Here is a 21,822-nt window from a genome sequence, read left to right as displayed (position 1 = left end):
GAAAGATTTTACATTGGCAATTCAACGTCCGTAACATTGTCACTTTTAAATTTTTAAATTTATACTTATTTTGCTTTCTAACTATTTTGATCTGAGCGTCACTGATGAGTCTTATGTAGACGAAACGCACATCTGGCGTATCAAATTATCAGCCTTCACCTGTTGAAAATCATTGAAGCATATGATAAAAAGATCATTACATGTCATTTTTCATATCAGATGTGTAACTAGCCCTCTGTCAATATCAGAACTCGAGCCTTCGGCTCTTAGGCTGATAATACATCTGATATGAAAAATCCTAAATAAATACCAGTCGAGAGAATGTTAAATTTCGCAAGCCGTAAGGCGAGGGAAATTCATTCTCGAGACTGATATTTTTCGCAAATACCCCTCAAGAACATGCTATATCTGTTTAATTACACCGAATGTTAACGTTCAAAAACGCATTGATGATCGTGACGTTACAAGCGTCCAGTCGGATAGAGTATTTTTTGGCAAATACCACGACAGTGAGGGTAAAAAAGGCATATCTTTTTGCATATACCCCGCCGGCGTTAAAAAATGAACGATATTCATTTGATAATAGTAAATTGGTGAAAAATACACTGGCTATCAACCAATCACAACCCAGGATTCTTAAATAAGGTGTAATTATTATATTATCACACCACTGATGATGACTCCTTCAAATCATCAATCAATAATTCTGATATCCCTTATTCGCACACCACTGATAACCTTCCAATTTCATAAACAAATAGTTGTGATATCCATTATTAACAGAACACTGATGCTAACTTTTTAAATTCATCCAACCATAAAGGCGATATGCATAATTCATCAATCAATAATGGTAGTATACTTTTTTTACACACCACTAATGACATCATAGATTCATCAAACTTATTATGGAGATGTTTCTAATAAACAAATCATATTCACAATTAATACCGAGAGGGTATCACCAGCCCAGTAGTCAGCACTTCGGTGTTGACATGAATATCAATTATATGGTCATTTTGTTTATAAATTTCTTGTTTACAAAACTTTGATTTTTTTTAAAACTAAGGATTTTCTTATCCCAGGAATAGATTACCTTAGCCGTATTTGGCACAACCTTTTGGAATTTTGGGTCCTCAATGCTCTTCAACTTTGTACTTGTTTGGCTTGATAACTATTTTGAACTGAGCGTCACTGACGAGTCTTATGTAGACGAAACGCGTGTCTGGCGTATCAAATTATAATCCTGGTACCTTTGATAACTTTGATGACAACATAAATTTTAACACCACTGATGATGACGCCTTCAATTCATCCACCAATAATGATAGTATTTCGTATTCACTAACCTCTGATGATGACATAGCATTGCCCCCTTATGAAACAAGTTTTGATGTCCGTTTCAAGTTGGATTACAGAATGAGAGCACACTACTATTGCTTGCTGTACAGAAAGGTCACATTGATATTCACCATTATCTGATCACAATCACTTGCTCTGACATCTCACAACAAATCATGTTGTTAAATTGGTTATACCATTATATAATAAATATAATTACTGGTGTGACCGGCCATTTTCTATTAAAGTTTGACATCGAATTCATATGATATGCAATGCATATATTTTACCTTTATTTATTTAGCAGTGTCCAGTTTATGACACAAGTGTGTTGATATCTGTTATATAATTAATTACAGAATGGAGTCACACCATTGATAGTAGCTGCCGCGAATGGACACCTGGATATTGTATGTTACCTGGCCAGCATTGGATGTAATATACATGCCAGATCCAAGGTAACAAAAGATATATCTTCTGTCTGGATCTATCCATGTGTGTAAATTGAATAATTTAATCAGAAAGGTTTAATAAAAATACACAATTTGTAAAATTGTATAGAATGGAATATCATTTTACTCACACTGCATCTGATAATGAGGTTTCAAAGTGTTTTCTTGATAAATCTGATAACAAGTTATGTTAACATTTTTGGGCAGCTGATAATAATCGTACAAGTCTTTCTGAATCCATTGATATAAGAAGTTCTTAAATGTCGTTGAAAACATTTTTTGTTTTGTTTCATGAGCTTTCTGATGTAAGTTTTGATATCTGAGTTTTTACTACCGATTCTGATATGATATATGTAGTGTCCAGTGTGGCACAGACAATTTATATGTTGATATTACAGCTATGAATAACTAGTATCATGTAGTGAATTTAGTTGATAATACTTATGCTATATTAACTAGAATATCACGTTAAATTAATAGACTCAATTTTTATATAATAGATGGGAAATACAGCATTACATGTCGGCGCTAAGTATGGACATCTACCTGTCACCAAATGGTTAATACAAAAAGGAGGAATAAGTCCCTTTGTTATAACACTCGAGGTAACATTTGACATCATATACTAGGTTAAAACAGCCGAGGTAATATTTGCCAATATATACTAGATTATAACACCCAAGGTAACATTTGACATATTCTAAGTGTTAAATTATCACGGAAAACTCATTTTGAAAATTATAGGATTTATTGATGAGTTTTTATTCTTGTCTTTATTCAATTTAGATTTGTTTTCTTCAATTGCTGACATTTCTCTATTCGGATTCTAGATGTTAACATTAATAATTATAAAAAATATTATCCTTTTCTATAATTATAAATGTAAACATCTAGAAAAAACACGGACAAACGTTCTTATCGATCTAACAGTATTGTTGATACGCCGTCTTACACTCAAACATAACCATAATTAGTGTGTATGAATACATAGCCACTATACCAGGTACTACACACACCAAATTCCTTTATTGCACTGAAATCAAAACACTAAAAATAAAATACCACGGATTCAAAGCAAGATTTTAAATACATGACAGTAATATTACCAGAATACACTTAATAAACTGAAACTAACATTCAGCTTCTACTGATACAATCAAAAATATACCAAATACTCAAGAATCAAACACCTTTCATGATAAACTACAAATATTTTTTCAACAATTAACATTAATGACATCACATCGGGAAAGAACAGTTAAACATAAAAGATGCAAAGTCATCAATCAAACGTATACCAGTAGCCAAACCAAGACATAAAATACACACTACTTTCAATACAAATAATAAGATATAAAGTCACCATTTTAACATATGACAGTAGCAAGACACAAACAACCACAATTAGACATTAAAGACAAACGACTTACCAAAAAGTCTTAATATACAAAGTCTCCAATCAAACGCATGACGGTAGCGAGATGGAACAAACAACCTCGTTATATAATTTCTTTTATATCATACCAAATCACTACATAGCCATTGATATGTTAATATTGCTGTATATGTCACCAAAATTGAATGTGTTATAATTTATGTTTGTCATTGTATGTTACCTAGTAATACACACATTTATGAACATAGTGTGTTTTTTTTTTATATAAAAGCATAGTGTGTTTTTTTTTTTTATATAAAAGCATGAAATCAAGAAATTCAGGCCAGTCATTCGGCACTAACAGCAACCATGCATACATCAATTTTAAAGATACAAAGCCCTTCATCAGTGCAAATAATCACAATCCCTAATAGAATAATTGACGATCACCAAAAACTTCAACAACCAGCTTTTACATAAATACTAATTGTGAAAACAGCCAAAAACGTATGGTTACCAGTCCAGAATATGGCAACAATCAGAAGTTAATTAAAACTTACTATTAAGACATTGTAATAAACCATCAGCCATTAAAAAAAACAGTCATGAACCAAATACTTGACAGTAAGTAAGCAACTAAACACGAATCATTGAACACACTGTAAAGACAAATGACAAAACATATAAATGATGAAAAGACAAAAAAAAGATATGTTAGTACTGCCGTAACATGTCACAAATCAAACATATTTCACAATCAGGAACTACTTATAATTAGTTTAACCCTTACTTTAAAGACACAACCACAAAGCATCAGCCCCTTACGGATATGTGAAACAAACAAACGATAACCATCAACTAATGCTACACATATTGCATAGATTCAACCTGATATCATCCTTAATAACACAGTTACAAATCAAACATATGATCGATAACTAACATTTATTTGAAAGTAATTATAAAGAAAGATATGGCCAATCAATCACATGATAACTATCAAGCACTACAACAGGCAACACGCATTTGAAAATGATTTAAAAGGGAGTCACCAATCAAACAGATGATAACTACTATGCAAGTTAACAGCCTACGTCAACTTATATGAAAATAATGTTAAAACGAGTCACCAATCAATCACATGATAGCTAAGAGGTAGTCTAACAGCTAACATTCATTTAAAACTAATCGCAAAGAAACTGTCACCAACCAAGCACATGCTAATCACAAAGACAAATAACAGCCAACAACCATTTGCTACTACTACAAATTATTAAGTCACAATCACCATTTTCAACTAGTTTTGAAAACACAATCAATAGCTAATAATCACTAATCAAACATATGAAAGCCATAAGGAACAACCAACAACCATTTGTAGTTAATTGAAAAGACACAATCAACTAGTTTCAATCAGGTATCAAATTTAGACTAATAATAAAGATATAAACAACAACTTGCAGATATCAATTTAAAAAAAATAGGAAAGCCATCATATGATACCAACAATCACAAGATATGTATTGTAAATACACAAGCAACACCTTATACTAACATAAGGTAGCCATAAGGAAGTACTTCGAAGCATTGTTTACTTTTAAGTAGAACCATAAGGCATTTCCAACTGTCGACCGACAACTTACGGTCACTAAGTAACATATGACAATTAGCAGGAACAATTAACAACAAACAACCGCTAAATAACAACTATTAATACACTGCCAACAATAAAAAAAAAATCACTTATCAAACAAAAGGCGTAGATCATGTATGTCTAATAACACATCATATACAAAGACAATTCTAACAACTAACGGCAATAAATTAGAGATAAAAACAGGTTATAGTCACTTCAAACATCCAATTGAAATAAGTTAAGAAGACAGATCAAGAACTTTTTATTGGGCACATTTCACCCGTCAGGAACAACTAACAATCAGTTATTTGAACTAAAACGAACAACTTACTACGACAAATTAAACACATGACAGCAAACAGGCACTTTTCAAAACAGCAAATAGACACAGATAACAATCAGCAGTCACAGTTGGCAGTAATCAGGTACTGCTTCTATCAAACGATCCTATGAGACTAACATTTAGACACTTATCTATTATGTATTTATAGTGGATTGGGAAACAAGTTAATCCAACATATATTAATTTCTTTCCACTTTGCGGGTGTGAGTGCTGCCTTGTAGCGGCATTAGTCTGCTTTTTTGTTTTAAATCTACAAGGGTGTTTTTTTACGTGCAAGAGATATGGCTCTGCTCTAACACGAGTCAGAAATTTATCATTCCTTTCCGACGGACCACAATACTCTTAAATAGTGTTAAGGGAGGACCGGAAATGCAGTCCCTAAAATTTTCCTCGGAACGACGATCGAACCAGTAACCTTTGTGTTAGTAGTCCGATGCACTAACCACTATTTTTTAATCTTAACATTAGACTTGAACCTCATACACTAATTTTGCTGAAGACAAAGAAGTATGTTCGATAAGGTCCTAAAATGGCCCCTTTTTTAGCGTAAATTTCAAATTCGGATTTATTGACCAATATCACGATAAATTATAGCTAGTACATTGACTAGATAGGATATAAGCCATTTTGTTGAAAATTTTACGTTTCTGCGTTTCCCAAAAAAATCAATGGAAATGGGTAAATTTCCATAGATTATTGGACAGGAAACATAGAACACATACGTCGACAACAGAGATCTTTTTAAATAATGTTTAAGTAGACATTTCACATGTCTTATTTGAATATTAAGCTTGTCGACGCCTGCGCTCTATGTTTCCTGGTCCTTTATTTGGTTGAAATTCATGTAAAATTTCACTAAAATCCCTTATGTTGACCTTTTTGGGATGTAAAAATCAACGTGTTAGAATTAAACTTTGACAAAAACAGTTCTGTTCAACTTTCTCTCATGTCTTTATGGAACTTAAGACATTTAGTGTCTTGTAACTATGAACTTTGTAATTGGGGCCAAATATGGCTCTTACCGAACTTACTCCTTTATTCAATAAGTTTTGATCAGGATATTATCCTAATATATGTCACAAACATTCTATACAAAAAATTTGCAAATGCTGCTTGTATTTTGCTTTAAATTAATGTAAAAATGGAAATATTTTAGTTGATAGATACAGGTTTGTGATTGTTTTCTTTAGGGTGACACTCCATATAATCTGGCTGCAAATAAAGACAACTACGACTATTCATCTAAGCAGAAAACAGGAAAGACAGAAGTAATAAGTTTCCTCAAGGTACAAGTTCTTTCTTATCACATTGTGTGAAATAATCAAAAAGAAATATAGTATATGTTTACAATGATTTTTATCAACAGCAAAATTTAGAAAAACATCTGAAACTGTTCAACATTTTACAGACCATCATGACTAGATTTGTTTTTCTTTGCTGATTTACATACATTCTGGAATTAACTTGTGTTTGCCTCGCTGCAGCTTATTGGGCATTCACTGTTACCTTAATGCGTCCGTATGTCTATCTAAACGTTCGTCCCAAAACTAGTTTCCATTCTCTAAATAAATTGAGTTTGTATCTTTCAAATGTTATGAAGCCTATATTAGCTCAGTAATCAGTATTTCGGTACTGACATGATTTATGACAAACCCCACAAAAATGTCCGTTGATTAATTTAAAAATTATAAAGAAACTAAGGTTTTAACTACCTCGTGCAAAATTGATCTTAGATAGATTTGGCTTTGAAAGGTGATTTTTTGCACATATCTCGTCGCTACTTCCGGCGTAGAAAAACAATGTAGAATACGTTTTTTCTGCACATATCTCGTCACCTGTTTCTTTACTTAAACATGTACATTCTCGACTTTGACCGTTACTGATGAAATCCAGAAAATTGTTTAAGACGCATATATCCTACCGTAGTCTAAAATCGTTCATCTTGTCAGTTCGTTAGGTATTTGTGTTTGAACTTAACACACGGGGAAACTCCGCATTGACGTCACTACGCTACCTCCGGTGTAGAAAAACAATGTAGAATACGTTTTTTCTGCACTTTTGAATAAAAAAACATTTTTGAAGGTAAGTTTTCATTGTTGTTCTCAATTATTGCTAAAAACTGCCAAATTTCTAATGCCCGTTTCAATCCCGACTTCCGAATGTCTAAAAACATTCTAGAACTTCACAAAATCCCACTTCCGGCCTCCATTGCTTTGTGTACATTCCATTCAGCGTCATCAATCTTGTGGCAGGCAATACAGGTCAAGCAAATCGTATTTTTAGGAATTTTAAAATGACATGCTCCTTACGTCTTTCGCGATTTTCCCGCGAAAAAAAAACCCAACCAAAATGAAAGGAAAACTAATTGAAAAAACGATGCCCATGCCATAATTTTGTACAGGAATATAGAGTAGGTTAATGAAAAATAATTTACATTTATTTTTCATAGAATTTTCTTTTTATTCATTATAAAAAGATCGATATTCTGACCATCATGACTGTAGATAAATATTCATACAGAATTCCATTGATGTTAAAAGGGATGGCAAAAAAAGAGTTTTCCTGTTGAATAAAACCCAAAATTATTGCAAACTATTTTGAAGCAATATCCCACAAAGAAATAACGTAGACTGGAAAATCCCCTAATTGACAGTAGAGCAATTTGATTGGGTAGAACGAATTGACATCACGTGATTTTGACGCCATTGAAATTTAAATGTAAACAAACAAGGTCAGAAGGTTCAGTATGGTACATTTAGTTACTGACAAATAATTATGAGTTACCGAGCTTGACAATGCATGGTTATAAAAAATGAAAGCTAAGTGTACAGAAAAAATAAGAAAAAAATAGCCTTAGGATAACGACTTATCATTACACCTGGATAATTATTAAACGTATTTTTTTTTTACATAATTTACACACGATGCTAATTTCCACAAAACACACATGAAGGTTGAGTTTGAGAAGGTTCAAATCACAGTTCTCTAGTTACGGGGTATGTGTTCCGTAAAAAGTTGTTTGAATCCAAATGTCTTTAAATGTAATTTGTAACGTTCGAGTTGAAAAAGTGGAATAGAATACTTTGTTTAAAAATAAACAGATAGTGTTTGGTATTACAAAAAAAAACTCGTTTCTGATAAAGTTGATTTTGTTTTATTAATGGTAAAACATGCCTGCTAAAAAGGTGAAAGGGTGATGTTTGACAAAGGAAACAAAAGGATATCTATTATACAACTACCGACTTAAGAGTATAAAACTATTGATTAATTAAAGATTTGAGAAGATGTTATATTAATACTTTCTTTTTTTTCACATGAATAATATGTACCAATAAAAAGTCTAGGACGAAAATGGAAATGATAAGAAAAAAGTAAAATCACAAAAATACATCTCACATGGCAAAATCAAATGACAAAACACATCAAAAACGAATGGACAAGAACTGTCATATTCCAGACATGGTACAGGCATTTTCATATGTAGAAAATGGTTGATTAAACCGAGTTTTATACCTCTTAACCTCTCACTTTGTTGACAGTCTCATCAAATTCCGTTATATCTACAACGGAATGGGACATTCACTCTAACCTTGATTTGTTCGTACGTCTATTTGAACGTTCGTCCCAAGAAGTCTTTTTTATGTTTTGTTTTGGCCTTAAATGTGCTGCCTCACAGAGCCAACGATACTTAAAGTTTGATACATATATTTGAGGTTTGGGAGCACTGAGCCCTCATAAAGATGTTTGGCCACGCCTTAATTTTAAATGTGTTTGTCCCGAGTCAAGTGGCTGTAATTCAGTGTTTGTCTTTGTCTCTGTCTGTAATATTTGTTTTTAAAGCCATTTCCGTGATGTAAATTAATGTGGCCAGGTACAAACTGTGCGTAGAACACATATGAAATCTTTTTCTTCTGTAATCTTTTTTTTATTAATATGATTAGAACAATGATGGGCTTGTGAAGTTTTAAAACATTTATGGACTGACTAAAATATTTTTTCTGTTTCTGAAGAAACAACATAAAAAATGTGGTGCACATTAATAAGGAGTAAATCATTAAATAAATACGTTGATGACGTGACGGTCCTGGGACAAATCTATGTTTACGAGTTGATAAACAAAATTCTCTTAGCCAATCAGAAAACGTGCTTCGTCAAAAATTAAATTATCAATTTATGAATGTAATATTCAGTTTTTATGTTTCTGATAGACCGTGATGACTTACGTAGAGAACCGAGTAAAAAAATGCGTGTTTACCGTGGTAAGGGCATTCCTTATTCAACCGTACATCTAAAAAAACGTGTTTAACCCAGGCGCAAAAATGTGTCAGAAGCCTCTGGCCTCTATTATTATTGTATAATTTTAGTTTCTTGTGTATAATTCGGAGATATGTAAGACGTCCATTATCACTGAGCTTGTAAACATATTTGTTTGGTAGACAGGTATGTACTATCAACAAATTGATTTTTTAGCAAAACAAGGTTTCACTTCATTGAAAAGTGATTATAAGTGCCTAAAGTAAATGTTTGACACATTCTTTGCATAATGCAATTTATATTCCTCTCTTATTCTCATATTATAGGTTTTTATTTAGTATACTTTCAAAAATTGATATGATATAAGAACGAGAGTCTTATTCCGAGCTAAAATCTGTATTTTTTAAGGTATAAAACATAGACAAATGCTTGACCCAAATAGATGAAGAATTAATAGGCCAAATTAAAAACAAAAAATAATTCTGAGCAGATAAATAGACATTCAATTATATCCCCTTAGTTACAAATTCTGGCTCATAGCCTCCATTTAATGTGTATATTCCTATTCATTACCATAACATGTCATCTACTGTGTTGTAGACAGTCATGACAAAGGAAGAACAAAAAGTGACCAGAGAAGCCATTCAGCAAAAAGATTTTACACAAGGCATCAAAGGTTAATTTAGATATGATCTAATTGCATGTATTGCACACATTGATTTAAATGATTAAATTGATCATATGTTGAATAACAAAAATAGCTAGTGAAATTCAAACGGAAAGTCATTTATAAAATTAAAAAAACTAAATAAAATGAGTGTTAAACGTCAATGAGACAGCCATTCAGTGATTTTAAAGTAAACTGACCATCAAGTAGTTTTAAAGTAAAATGAACGTCAGAGTTTCTAACGATCAATTCAAAATTGTGGTATAAATTAGGGATGGCAAAGAGTACGCACTCGGAAGATCGATTACTGTTTGCCTTTTATTAATCTGGAGTTGTTTCTCCTCTCATTACCGCTCACTTTGTTCTCTTTCAAATCCCCCCTTAGTAATGCTAGTTTTAAATATCGTTTAGAAACGTAGATTTGTTTATCCTGATACACCTATTTGTTGTACTAGAAAGGTTTTTCATTTTAACTGAGGAAGGATTTTTTGTTTGTCAATTCCTGTTTGGTAATATCGCCCTGAATATGAATTAGATTTAACATTGGATTTTAAACAGCTATCCTTCAATATAATCCATTTGATTTAAATTATATTTAGTGTTCTCCTTACTGAGTAGGCAATTGTTTTGTTATAGGGTTCTAAGCTTATGCATTGTGTTAGCAATTTTCAGTAAATCTAGACAATAACTTCCTGCTAAATTCATGTCATTATACTCTTATTATTTGTAAACGAAAGACACATATGTTGTGCAAAATAATAAGGCTTGGTTATTTGATGACTTTTTTTATTTTGTAAGGATTGTTTTCTGCACATTTCGTCAATTTCTGTACGGATATGATTTCATATTTGGTATATGAATTTTATGATGTTAATGAGTACTATGTAACTATTTCGAGATCTGTAGTAAAGTCATTCAATAACTGTAAAAACTGCTGTAAATTTAGTATCAGCATGATTTTATTTGTTCCATAATGTTTCATAATTGTGTCACCTGCAAAGAAAGTCGCCGTCAGCGAGATTTAGATATTGAATTTTCGGTGATGGTGACAGCGTCAACAATTGATATGCTTTCTGCTTAAGTTAGTTTGATAAATCATTCATTTGAAATCTTGATCATTGTTATCAGTAATTGTCAGTTTAAAGACCTATTTTAGGCCCTCCATCTTGGACATATAAAAAAGAAGATGTGGTATGATTGCCAATGAGACAACTATCCACAAAAGACCAAAATGACACAAACATTAACAACTATAGGTCACCGTACGGCCTTCAACAATGAGCAAAGCCCTTACCGCATAGTCAGCTATAAAAAGTCAAGTGACTGAACTAATTAGCAATACAAGTATTTCCATTTTTTTCTGCCTTAGATATATTAAAAGGAGCTTCATATACATATACAATATACAACGATATTTTCGTTGAATATACAAAAATGCCTATTTGTCTCAGTTTATTAACCATGTTCAGGCCCTGCCAACTACATCATAGTTCAGTGACTGAATTAATAAAGATTTATAATTTGAGCCGATAGCCGAGAGGGATATCTGTGTCAACAATTTGTTTGCATTCAGGCCTGATTTTACATTTGATCTAGAACTGTATTATGTTAAATTGCACAACGTACAGCTCTGTTCTGTCTGATGACAATTTGATTTCTTCATAAAGCCGAGTTTATTTTGTTTTTAAATTCATAATAATCAAAGAATAAATTATGGATAACACCATGTGTCAAGTATTGATGATATTGCCTGTATCTTTTTTTGCAGGATAATAATAATAAGTCTCAATTTCATAACTTAAACTAATCTCGGTTTTATACCTACAGGGCCCAACGAAGAAAACAATATTTTTTCTGATATGGAATTTCAAGGTCTGTTAAGCAGTGGATCTTACAAATGTTACTGGAACCGTGTTTTTCTTACCGGTCCATTTGGTGTTGGCAAGACATGTTTAGCCAAAATTCTAGTCGGAGATGAGGCTCCAGAGCAGCGGGAGTCTACAGACGGTATATGGATTTACCTCGGCAGAGCTGGAATGAATATAAAGGAACGCTGTTGGATTTTCTTAGAAAAAGGTAAGTTAACGTTACGAATATAAAAGAATGAAAATTGACTGAGGAAATGCATCGTAGAGTAATGTGTTTAATTTTGAGCAAGAGGATAAACATATTTCAAGTCAAAGTTCGATTTATAATGTAAAGTAAAATTTGTATCTCGACTTACACTTTGAATTACCCTTAATTATTTGTTTTCGTAGATTTCTGTCTATTAAATTGGTCTCTACTAATTCTTCCGACCTTTCTTTTTTATTCTTCTTAAACATTATATGCCAAAGTGTGCTTTGAAATTCACAGTTCTTTTTTGTGTCTAGGTTAAATTAAATATGAGAAATCATTATGGTTTATTTTCAGAAAAAAGTGTTATAAACTTGGATATTTTGACAAAATAAAAATAAAATCTGACAGTCTTAGTTTCCCACTCTTCAGGCATTTGAATTTTAGACATATTTTGGAATAAGTCTGTTATCCATAAAAACTTCTACAGTCAGTGTTTGCATTATTTTGCTTGCCTATAATATAACTATGAACACGTTTATAAAGACAAAACTATTGATTATTGGACGATAACCTTAGTTACGAATTATTATAACGACGTTTTGTCACGTCAAATTGGTCTCCTTTCCCAAGTCTACAAATTGCATTTTTCATCAGACAGCAGACGGCTAATTCAATATTTTAAAAGTCTATCACTATCCAAGTACTATCTTTGTGCTTATATTGGTTATGTCAGCATTAGCTGGTACTTGGATGGATTTTTAGATCATATCTACCGCATTATACTATTTACCGGATTCGTAATAACATTAGCAACAAGACGGGCGCCACATGTGGGGAAGGATCTGCTTACCCTTCCGGAACACATAAGATCACCCCCAGTTTTTAGTGGGGTTCGTGTGGCTTAATTTTTAGTTTTCTATGTTGTGTCTTCTGTACTTTAGTCTTTGTATTTGTCTTTTTGGAATTTTATTTTTAGCCATAGCGTTCTAAGTTTATTTTCAATCTATGAGTTTGACTCTCCCTATGGTATCTTTCGTCCCTCTTTCGTAGCATTTTGCTATTTGTATTTCGAAACTAAAGACATTCATCCAATCAACTTAACTCTAAAACTTTATAACTTCAATATTCATTGACTTCCAGTTAAAATTTTAAACTTTCAAGATTTTATCTAAATGTTGTAAAGATGAATTTAAAAACCTTTTGAAAATGAAACACGTTTAAATGTTAATTAACTACGTTTTTAACGTTTGATTTTCAATCATTGAGAAGAAATAATTTTCTTTGATGCTCCTTCATTATTTTAAAATCAAATGTTAACAACATAAATGCTTACTCACTGTTACAGTTTCCCCTGAATTAAAATGCATAAATTACTTCCAAGACATTTGTTAGATTTGTCTCCTATACCCTAATCCCCAAGGAAGACCAGGAAATGTAAATATTGTCACCAGAGGTCTTTTTCCGAAAGGAAGTGAAACCCCTCCTCAAACTGAGGCGTCCGTTTGGCGGTGCGGGATGAATCGAATTCACAACAATTCAGAATAGGGGCGTTAAATTCGACGTTTCGTGTAAAAAGAATGCCATCTAAATTTCTGTCCCAATCTTTTATACCCTCGTTTTACAGTGGCAGCATAAATTTCAATGACCTTCATCCTGGATGGTCTATTTTACTGAACCTACCTGTTTTATTAGATGTTAACTTGTTCTAGTCCTGAAAATGCTTGAAATATTCGACACTGGACGTGAAGAAAACAACTATCAACATTCAATTCTAAACCCTAGGTTTACCCTTAAATAAAGTTCTTAACGTTCTTGTTCGAAATGTTTTTACATTGCATTGTTTCATTGAGGCATGGGCAAACGTTATCAGTAATTAGTTGTTATCCAATACTTTTTTGCAATGTGATCATATGTAACTATTCTATGCTATACTTAACCATATGTCGGAATCTAAGAGTATTTCATAAGTTGACGTATATTTATATTTTGTTATGATCAAAACAAATGTTTTGGAAACGAACTTTTGTTTGATCAATCAGATTGTATATTATTTCAGGGACTATCTTGAATGCAACTGTGCAAAATTTGCTAAGGAGTAAAGAAATAGCAAAACCAGGTATTGAAAAATCCAAGGAGGAGATGGCAGATTCTGTTGATGCTAAACAAAGGGAGGAAATCCAAAACAAAGGTTCTGTATCATCAAGTCCAAATGCTGCAAAACGTGAAGAGAAAATGCCAGATCGAAGCGGTGTTAAGTCTAATGTCAATACTCCAGATGTACACACAATTACGTCAAGGTTGAAAGCTTTCTTCAGTCTCCAAAGTCGAAAACAGAAAGTATTTAAAGGTATTTGTTGTTAGTGTTGTGCTTACCCTTGTCCATGTCACGAATATGTTAACCAATAACGTCGTTAACCAGTGAATGGCAGTGAAATTGCACCACAAGGTTCTATTCTTCAAACAGGAGGTTTGGATTGATTTTGATGGTTAAGGCCCAAACTGTTCAAAAGGACCAAAACAACTACGATGTATATGTTGTCGGACAATTATTTGTGTATTAATCTACATGTATGGATCTTTATGAAATTGTACCACAAGGTGTCATGCCATAAAAGAAAGTATGGATTTTTTTTGTATTATTGTCCAAACTGGCTAGGATTGAGGGGTCCAACGAAAAGTAGTTTTTATGTTTCAGGAATTGTATATCCATGTATGGATATCAGTGAAATTGTACGACAGAGAACTCTAAAGTAAAGATATGTTGATTTCATCTGAAATTTAATTGCAAAAGATTCTTTGATACGCTATATCTGAATATGTATTTATATGTCTTATGTTTTACCATTATAAGAAAAAGGCCAATTTCAAACTTTTCAAATTGAAGTTCTTAGACAACTAGCGCACTGCTGATAACCTTTATAATCTTTTTGCCAGAACATAGATATCACCATTTATTTTTTGCGACACATATCCACACTGGACGTGGTCATGTAATTTTGTCATTTTAATGTTATATTTTACATTGCGATGAAAGCGCGAGGTTTGGCATGCTACAAAACCAGGTTTAACCGACCATTTTTTTTTATCATTAAAATGTCCTGTACCAAGCAAGAAAAATGGGCATTATTATATTATAGTTCGTTTCTGTGTGTATTATTTTTTAATGTTGTGTTTCTATCGATCTGTTGTGTCGTAGTTCTCCTCTTATATTTGATGTCTTTCATCAGTGTTAGTTTATAACTCGGATTTGTTTTTTTCTCAATCGATTTATGAATTTCGAACAGCGGTATACTACGTTTACTTATACTTGCATCTAAATACACCCCACACAGCAACATGCATCACCAGTTTTAATAAGTTTTTTACTGCCTAGAATGAAAAAGTCCAAGGGAAGACAACATTCTATTCCCCAGTATAATATTTATGTGCAAAATGAACTAGCCCATACATGTATCATTTTAAAGATCTATAAAATAATCTATGCTTTGTATCATTGATTTATTTGTATTCAAACATAACATGGCTGTTTAAAAAGTCAAAACATTTGAAAAGTGCAACAATGCTTTTCGAATATAGATATGTCTGTATAAAAAACTTGGTTGACAAACATTAAAATGTGCATTTACGATATTTTAATATCTTTAAGCATGAAATTTGTAATTTTGAGGAATTCAAGACATAAGTGTATCCTAACAAATATACACAACTATTTTCTTTAACTTTGCCTCGTTTTTCAATGATCATTCCTGTTTAGTCAGCACTTCGGTGTTAACATGAATATCAATCATGTGGTTATTTTTTTTTTATAAATTTCCTGTTTACAAAACTTTAAATTTTTCGAAAAAATAAGGATTTTTCTTATCTCAAGCATATATTACCTTAGCCGTATTTGGCACAACTTTTTGGAATTTTGGATCCTCAATGCTCTTCAACTTTGTACTTGTTTGGCTTTATAACTATTTTATTATGAACGACACTGATGAGTCTTATGTAGAAGAAACGCGCGTCTGTTGTACTAAATCATAATCCTTGTACCTTTGATAACTTTCCTACATACCAAAAAAAACAACATAAATTTTGCTTTCAGGTCAAAATATTTCAAATCTGAAATCTCCAGATGATAACAGTGCTTTGGTGCGTAGAGTTACTAGAGATGACAAGAGGGATGTAGACATGGACGAGAAATTGACTGCCTTAGACATTTCAGAGGATGAAATTATTCAACTTATCCGATCTGAATGTAATAAAGGCAATTACGAAATGGTAATTGTCCCCATAGATTTGTGGGACTTTGGCGGCCAAAAGATATATCATATGACACACCAACTCTTTATATCTAGCAGAGGCACTTTTGTGTTGATTTTTAATGGACGCCAGGATATTTATGATGAAATACCAGATTATATAGACTTACCCGGCTGCCATAATCAACGAAACACAGCAGGTATTATATCGTTTATAAATGGGTAAAACAATCTGTCTATTTACATACAAATAAAATATTTTATAGTATTACAATATAGGTAAACTGTTGATCGCCTTAGATCTCTTTGAATATTTAAGGCCTCAATATAATAATCAATAGGCTCTTTTGCAAAGATATATACAGCAACAAGGTCAGCAATACAAGATCTTTTATTATTGGTTAATTTAAAATCGAGATGAACTAACTATTCATTGATTTTAAATCGATTTTTTTTATCCAGTATTTCATTATTCTTTTTTTTTTTATTATTATTTAAACACAAAGAGCGGAAGACCGATTTGTGATGTTCTAAAATCACCTCGTCGTGTATATGTATAATATATATATGATATGTATAAGAATGATTATGCATAATCCCTACACTCTGTTGTTGCTTATTTAAGTTTAAGATTCATGAAAATAACACAGTATTGTTTAAGACTATGTCTGCGGGAATACAACATATTTGTCCTGAAAAGAAAGATGAAAAAATCTTACAACAGAAATGATTGAAAAGTTAAAATCTTTTTTAAAATTCAACACGGCTGCTAACAATTGAAAAGATATATTCAATTGATCAGAATAGATAGTGTTTGTTGGAATCAATTGATATCATTAACTTATAAATGCCTATTGTTTAGTTATTATTGGAAGGCAATTTTATACTTTCAAACATATTGACATGTATGTGTGTTCGTTGCAGTCTATCTCGTCCATTGGGTTAATTCAGTCCTTACATATTGTACGACTTTGACTGAAAATGGAGGATACCCAAAAATAAAATTTGTTGCAACACACAAAGATCAAGTAAAAGTAAGTACTGACATAATATAAAGAACTTTGTAGCTCTAATACTTTGCCATGTAAGACAGAGTCGTACTTGAATGCTGTGTAAAGAACACATCTGTTGGTTTTCACCTTTATCCTTAAAACTACAGAAAAGCTTGAAATATGTTGAAGAAATGAATCTGTCATTATGAAACTTTTTGCGGTGTTTTTATTAGCCGTCGGATTTACTAAATGGTACATATTTAAGTATAACAAACTCTGACAGTTTTCAGCCTAAATTATTGAATTTCCACAGAAAGATTGTACACAAGTATTGTACTTACTATGATTAAAAAACTGTTTGATATTTTTATCCAATTTTTCACATCTTAGAAATAAGTAATTTTCAACAAAAAATTATAAATGATGAACCAGATTTGTGCTATCAGATCCTGTTGTTCTTGACATAGATCGATTAAACCACGTATAATGTATTGTTGTTGTGTACCTGTCATTTATCATCTTGTCAAATTATTTTGTAATTTTAATAGATTTAATAAATCTTTAAAAAAAAAGAAAGTTGTAAACACTTTTCTTTTAATTCAAGATCTCTGCAACTACACAAAATTATTATCCTGAACATTCTGAATAACTCTGTGCATCTAAGATTTGATCCATCAATAATCATTGCCGCTGTTGCTTGAAACATTGAATGGGGTTGAAACCATTTTTTTTACTTTTAACCATAAACAAAATCATTTAGAACCCATGTGACAGTATAGTTATTTAATTGTTATCTCCTATCAAACAACCAAACAACCCATTTTTGAATCGTTGTAATGAATATTTCTATTTTAAGAAAAGTCATGAATTTCAGCTAGTATATCATTGTATTTATATATCTTAAGACAAAAGTTAAGATTGCCCTGTACACCAAATAAATCATTAGTATCTCTTGATTAGCAGATTTGTATATAACGGTTTGCTCTGTGTATGTTTTAGGGTGATATTGAGGAACAAAGACAAGTCTTAGAAGACTCAATCGAAAAACTCTTTGAAAATCATGGAGGAAAACAACATCTTCAATATCGACCACTTTTTTTTGTGGATGCAAGAAATAAAGAGGACGAGGAATTAGACACATTGAAGAAGCATTTGGTTGAAGTTGCATTAGACCATCCTAGTTGCGGAGAATTAATGCCAACCAAGTTTGTACCCCTTGAACTTCAATTAGCCCAAAAAGTAGAGGAAAAAAAGAAAATACTATCCATTGGTGAACTGAATGACCTTAACCAACAGAACGAAAAACATGCATTAACACCTGGTCAGCTACAGAAGTTTCTAAAGGTTAACCATGCCCTGGGAAAACTGGTCTACTTCGATGAATGTCGCTTGAGAAATAACGTTATAATTGATCCAGTATTTTTGGTAGACGTGTTACGTTCCATCGTTACTGATGAACAGTTTTGGCCAGAACATCTCATTGAAATATTAAGAGACCTCAAAGAGAGTGGAAAATTGTTGAGAAAAGATTTACATGAAATATGGAAACAAGACTGTTTCAAGGAGATCTCAGAGCATAAAGATTATATAGTAGAAATGTTAGTTCATTTGGACATAATTTGTAGACAAAAAGACGATGAAAATGATTCAGAATTTTTCTTGGTACCATGCCAAATTAGAACCAAAAGAGAAGACAGCCCACAAATATATTTTGACAGAAGCATTCATCTGGCTTATATGTTTAAAGAGGAAGTTGTACCACCTGCTATCCTTTACCGATTCATCGCGACTTTTATATCAATGTGGAAGCTTCGAGTCAGCACTAAATCCAGTCGTCTGATGATCTTTACAGACAGTGCCAATGTTACAATTGATAATGAGCACGATATGAGAATTGACATTCAGGGAAACAGAATTATAGTTTCTCTTTCTCACAAAGAAAGCAAAATTTCCATTGTACCAACAATAGCATCAACAGCTCAGGAATGCCTCACACATGCCATTACAAACATTTCTAATTTTTATTTCTCAGTTTCAGATGATTCTAATTGTACGAGAAATTTGCCTTTTACCATTCAAATTGGAATAGTTTGTGGGTCAGATCTTTGCTTTTTTGACCACATGTTGAGATCTAAGGAGGAATGGACATGCCCCGATCACAATATTATACACAAGACTAATATTGCGTCCAGATGGTTTGCAGACAAGGTATCTCTCCTTTATTAATTTTCAGACTTATCTTTTCGTTACATTCAGTCCTATTTAAATAATTCCCTCGCAGTTAATTCAGTACAGTTCAGAAGCTTTTTATACAATTCATTATGATTTTGATGTGTACCGGTAAGTACAAACCACTGAAAAATCTGAATATAGACTAAACATAACAAGTGAATTGCCTGAAGAGTTCTGAATTTATCGTAATTGATAAATATGCAAATTGACTAAATTACTTTTAATGGCTTAATAATGTTTTACACAGTCTTTAAAAGAACCAAAGCAAAAACAATACTTTCTAAACTTCATGTGTCGAAAGAACTATTCGGATTTGATATTAATAGGGAAAGTTCAATGCGGAAGTTTTGAAAGCCGAGGGTGTTTCAAAACTGAAACAGTTGGTGAGCTTTATTACCAAATAGGGAAGAAAAGATAACAACCAAATAATTATAAGTCAACTCTAACTAAGGGAGTTACAGCCATAGTTTCTTTTCAATTGATTTATAAGAGCTGTTCAGATCCAAATGACTGTTTTAGATTGGTTTTATATTGAAAGATAAATAGATGACGTTATATGATCAATTTATTCTCCTCAATCAAAAATATATTTACACCACCGTCTACCAATGCAAACATACTATAAGGTACATGTTATAAGCTTAATATACATCATTAAAAGAAGTAAATACAGTATATCTATGTCGTACAAAAAAAGCTATGTGAAATGGGCTGGACGATGAATGTGGATACAAGCGGTCTGATTTACTCTACAAAAAAAAATATGAAAAACAACTTTTGCATAAGTACAGGTTCATTTTTTTTTCAGTACACAACTAAAAAAAGAACCATAAATCAGAACATCTCATGTATTAGTAAAAATCAGTAAGAAAGGGCTTAAATTACTAATGTGGGTTATATGCAGACAACATCAAATTTAGAATACACGCAAAAGGCTGATGAAAGCAATTTTGTAGTTACCTGTTGGTAGTAAAAAATATCATTTTGGAAGTTACACAAAACCTTTTTCTCCAATACTAAATCATCAATGTGTGCTGCATACCTCCATTGTACTACGTGTAAAACCCTCATAAGTTATTTATTAACATATACATTCAGTTTTACTTATCTTACAGTTACATATGGAGAATGACAGATGCCCGGATGATTGTCCGGGTAAGAAATTTCTTAGTATTACCATCAGTAGTTTGATATGCTAGTATTGATTATATAACACCTAAAACACATTTAAATATTTCGTGTACTTACATATGAATTAAAGAAAATTTTGGAGAAAAACAATGAGAGAATCAAAATACATAATATTATGTAAAAAATATAATTTTGAATGTATCGCATCATCTGATTGGCTGAAATTTTTGTTATCTGCTCACAGACAATAGTTTGTCATGTGACTGCGACGTCATTAACGGCTTTTTTTCATAATTAATTCCGATTGTAATATGTTTTCTGTCTATTCGAAAAAAAACATCAAAAATGAAGTGCACACTTTTTCTTAACCGGTTACGCGGGTTATTCAGTATGAACATTTTTTGTGGGTTTTTTGTTTTCATAGACAGAAAACATATGACAGTCATTCCTTAAATCAATACGAATGAAAGGAAAATCAGATATTTCGTAATCAAAGCAATGAAACAGTTAACACCAGAAGGTTAATGTTGGACATTCAAAAATGAAACAATAACCCATCAATACATGCCAACTTATATGGATCCCTAGAAAATGGCGAACGATATCAGAGGGAGATTCAAACTCAAAGATCAAAAATAAACTGACAACACCATGACTAAAAAAGAAAATAACAAACAGATAAGTTATAGTTCACAAGACGCAACATAAAAAACTAACGAATAAGCAACACAAAGCCACCAAAACCTGAGGGATCTCAAGTGCTCCAAAAGGATAATCTGATCCTGCTCTACATGTGACACAGGTCGTGTTGCTCATGTTATTATTACAAACCCGGTAAATAGTATAATTTGGTAGATCACATTTGCGAAAAGGGAACGGGTTTGTTAATAAAACATAGGGAACATATCCGATATAATCTGTGAAACGGGTATTCAATAACAGTAAACCAATTATTATTATTATTATTATTATTATTATTATTATTATTATTATTATTATTATTATTATTATTATTATTATTATTATTATTTACCATATTTATATTGCACATTATCTAATTAAAATTACTCTTGGCACTTAACATTAAAACAATTAAT

Source organism: Mytilus galloprovincialis, chromosome 14 (assembly GCF_965363235.1).
Source record: "Mytilus galloprovincialis chromosome 14, xbMytGall1.hap1.1, whole genome shotgun sequence".
NCBI lineage: Eukaryota > Metazoa > Mollusca > Bivalvia > Mytilida > Mytilidae > Mytilus > Mytilus galloprovincialis.
The sequence above is the reverse complement of the archived record's forward strand: the minus strand, read 5'-3'. Positions refer to the sequence as shown.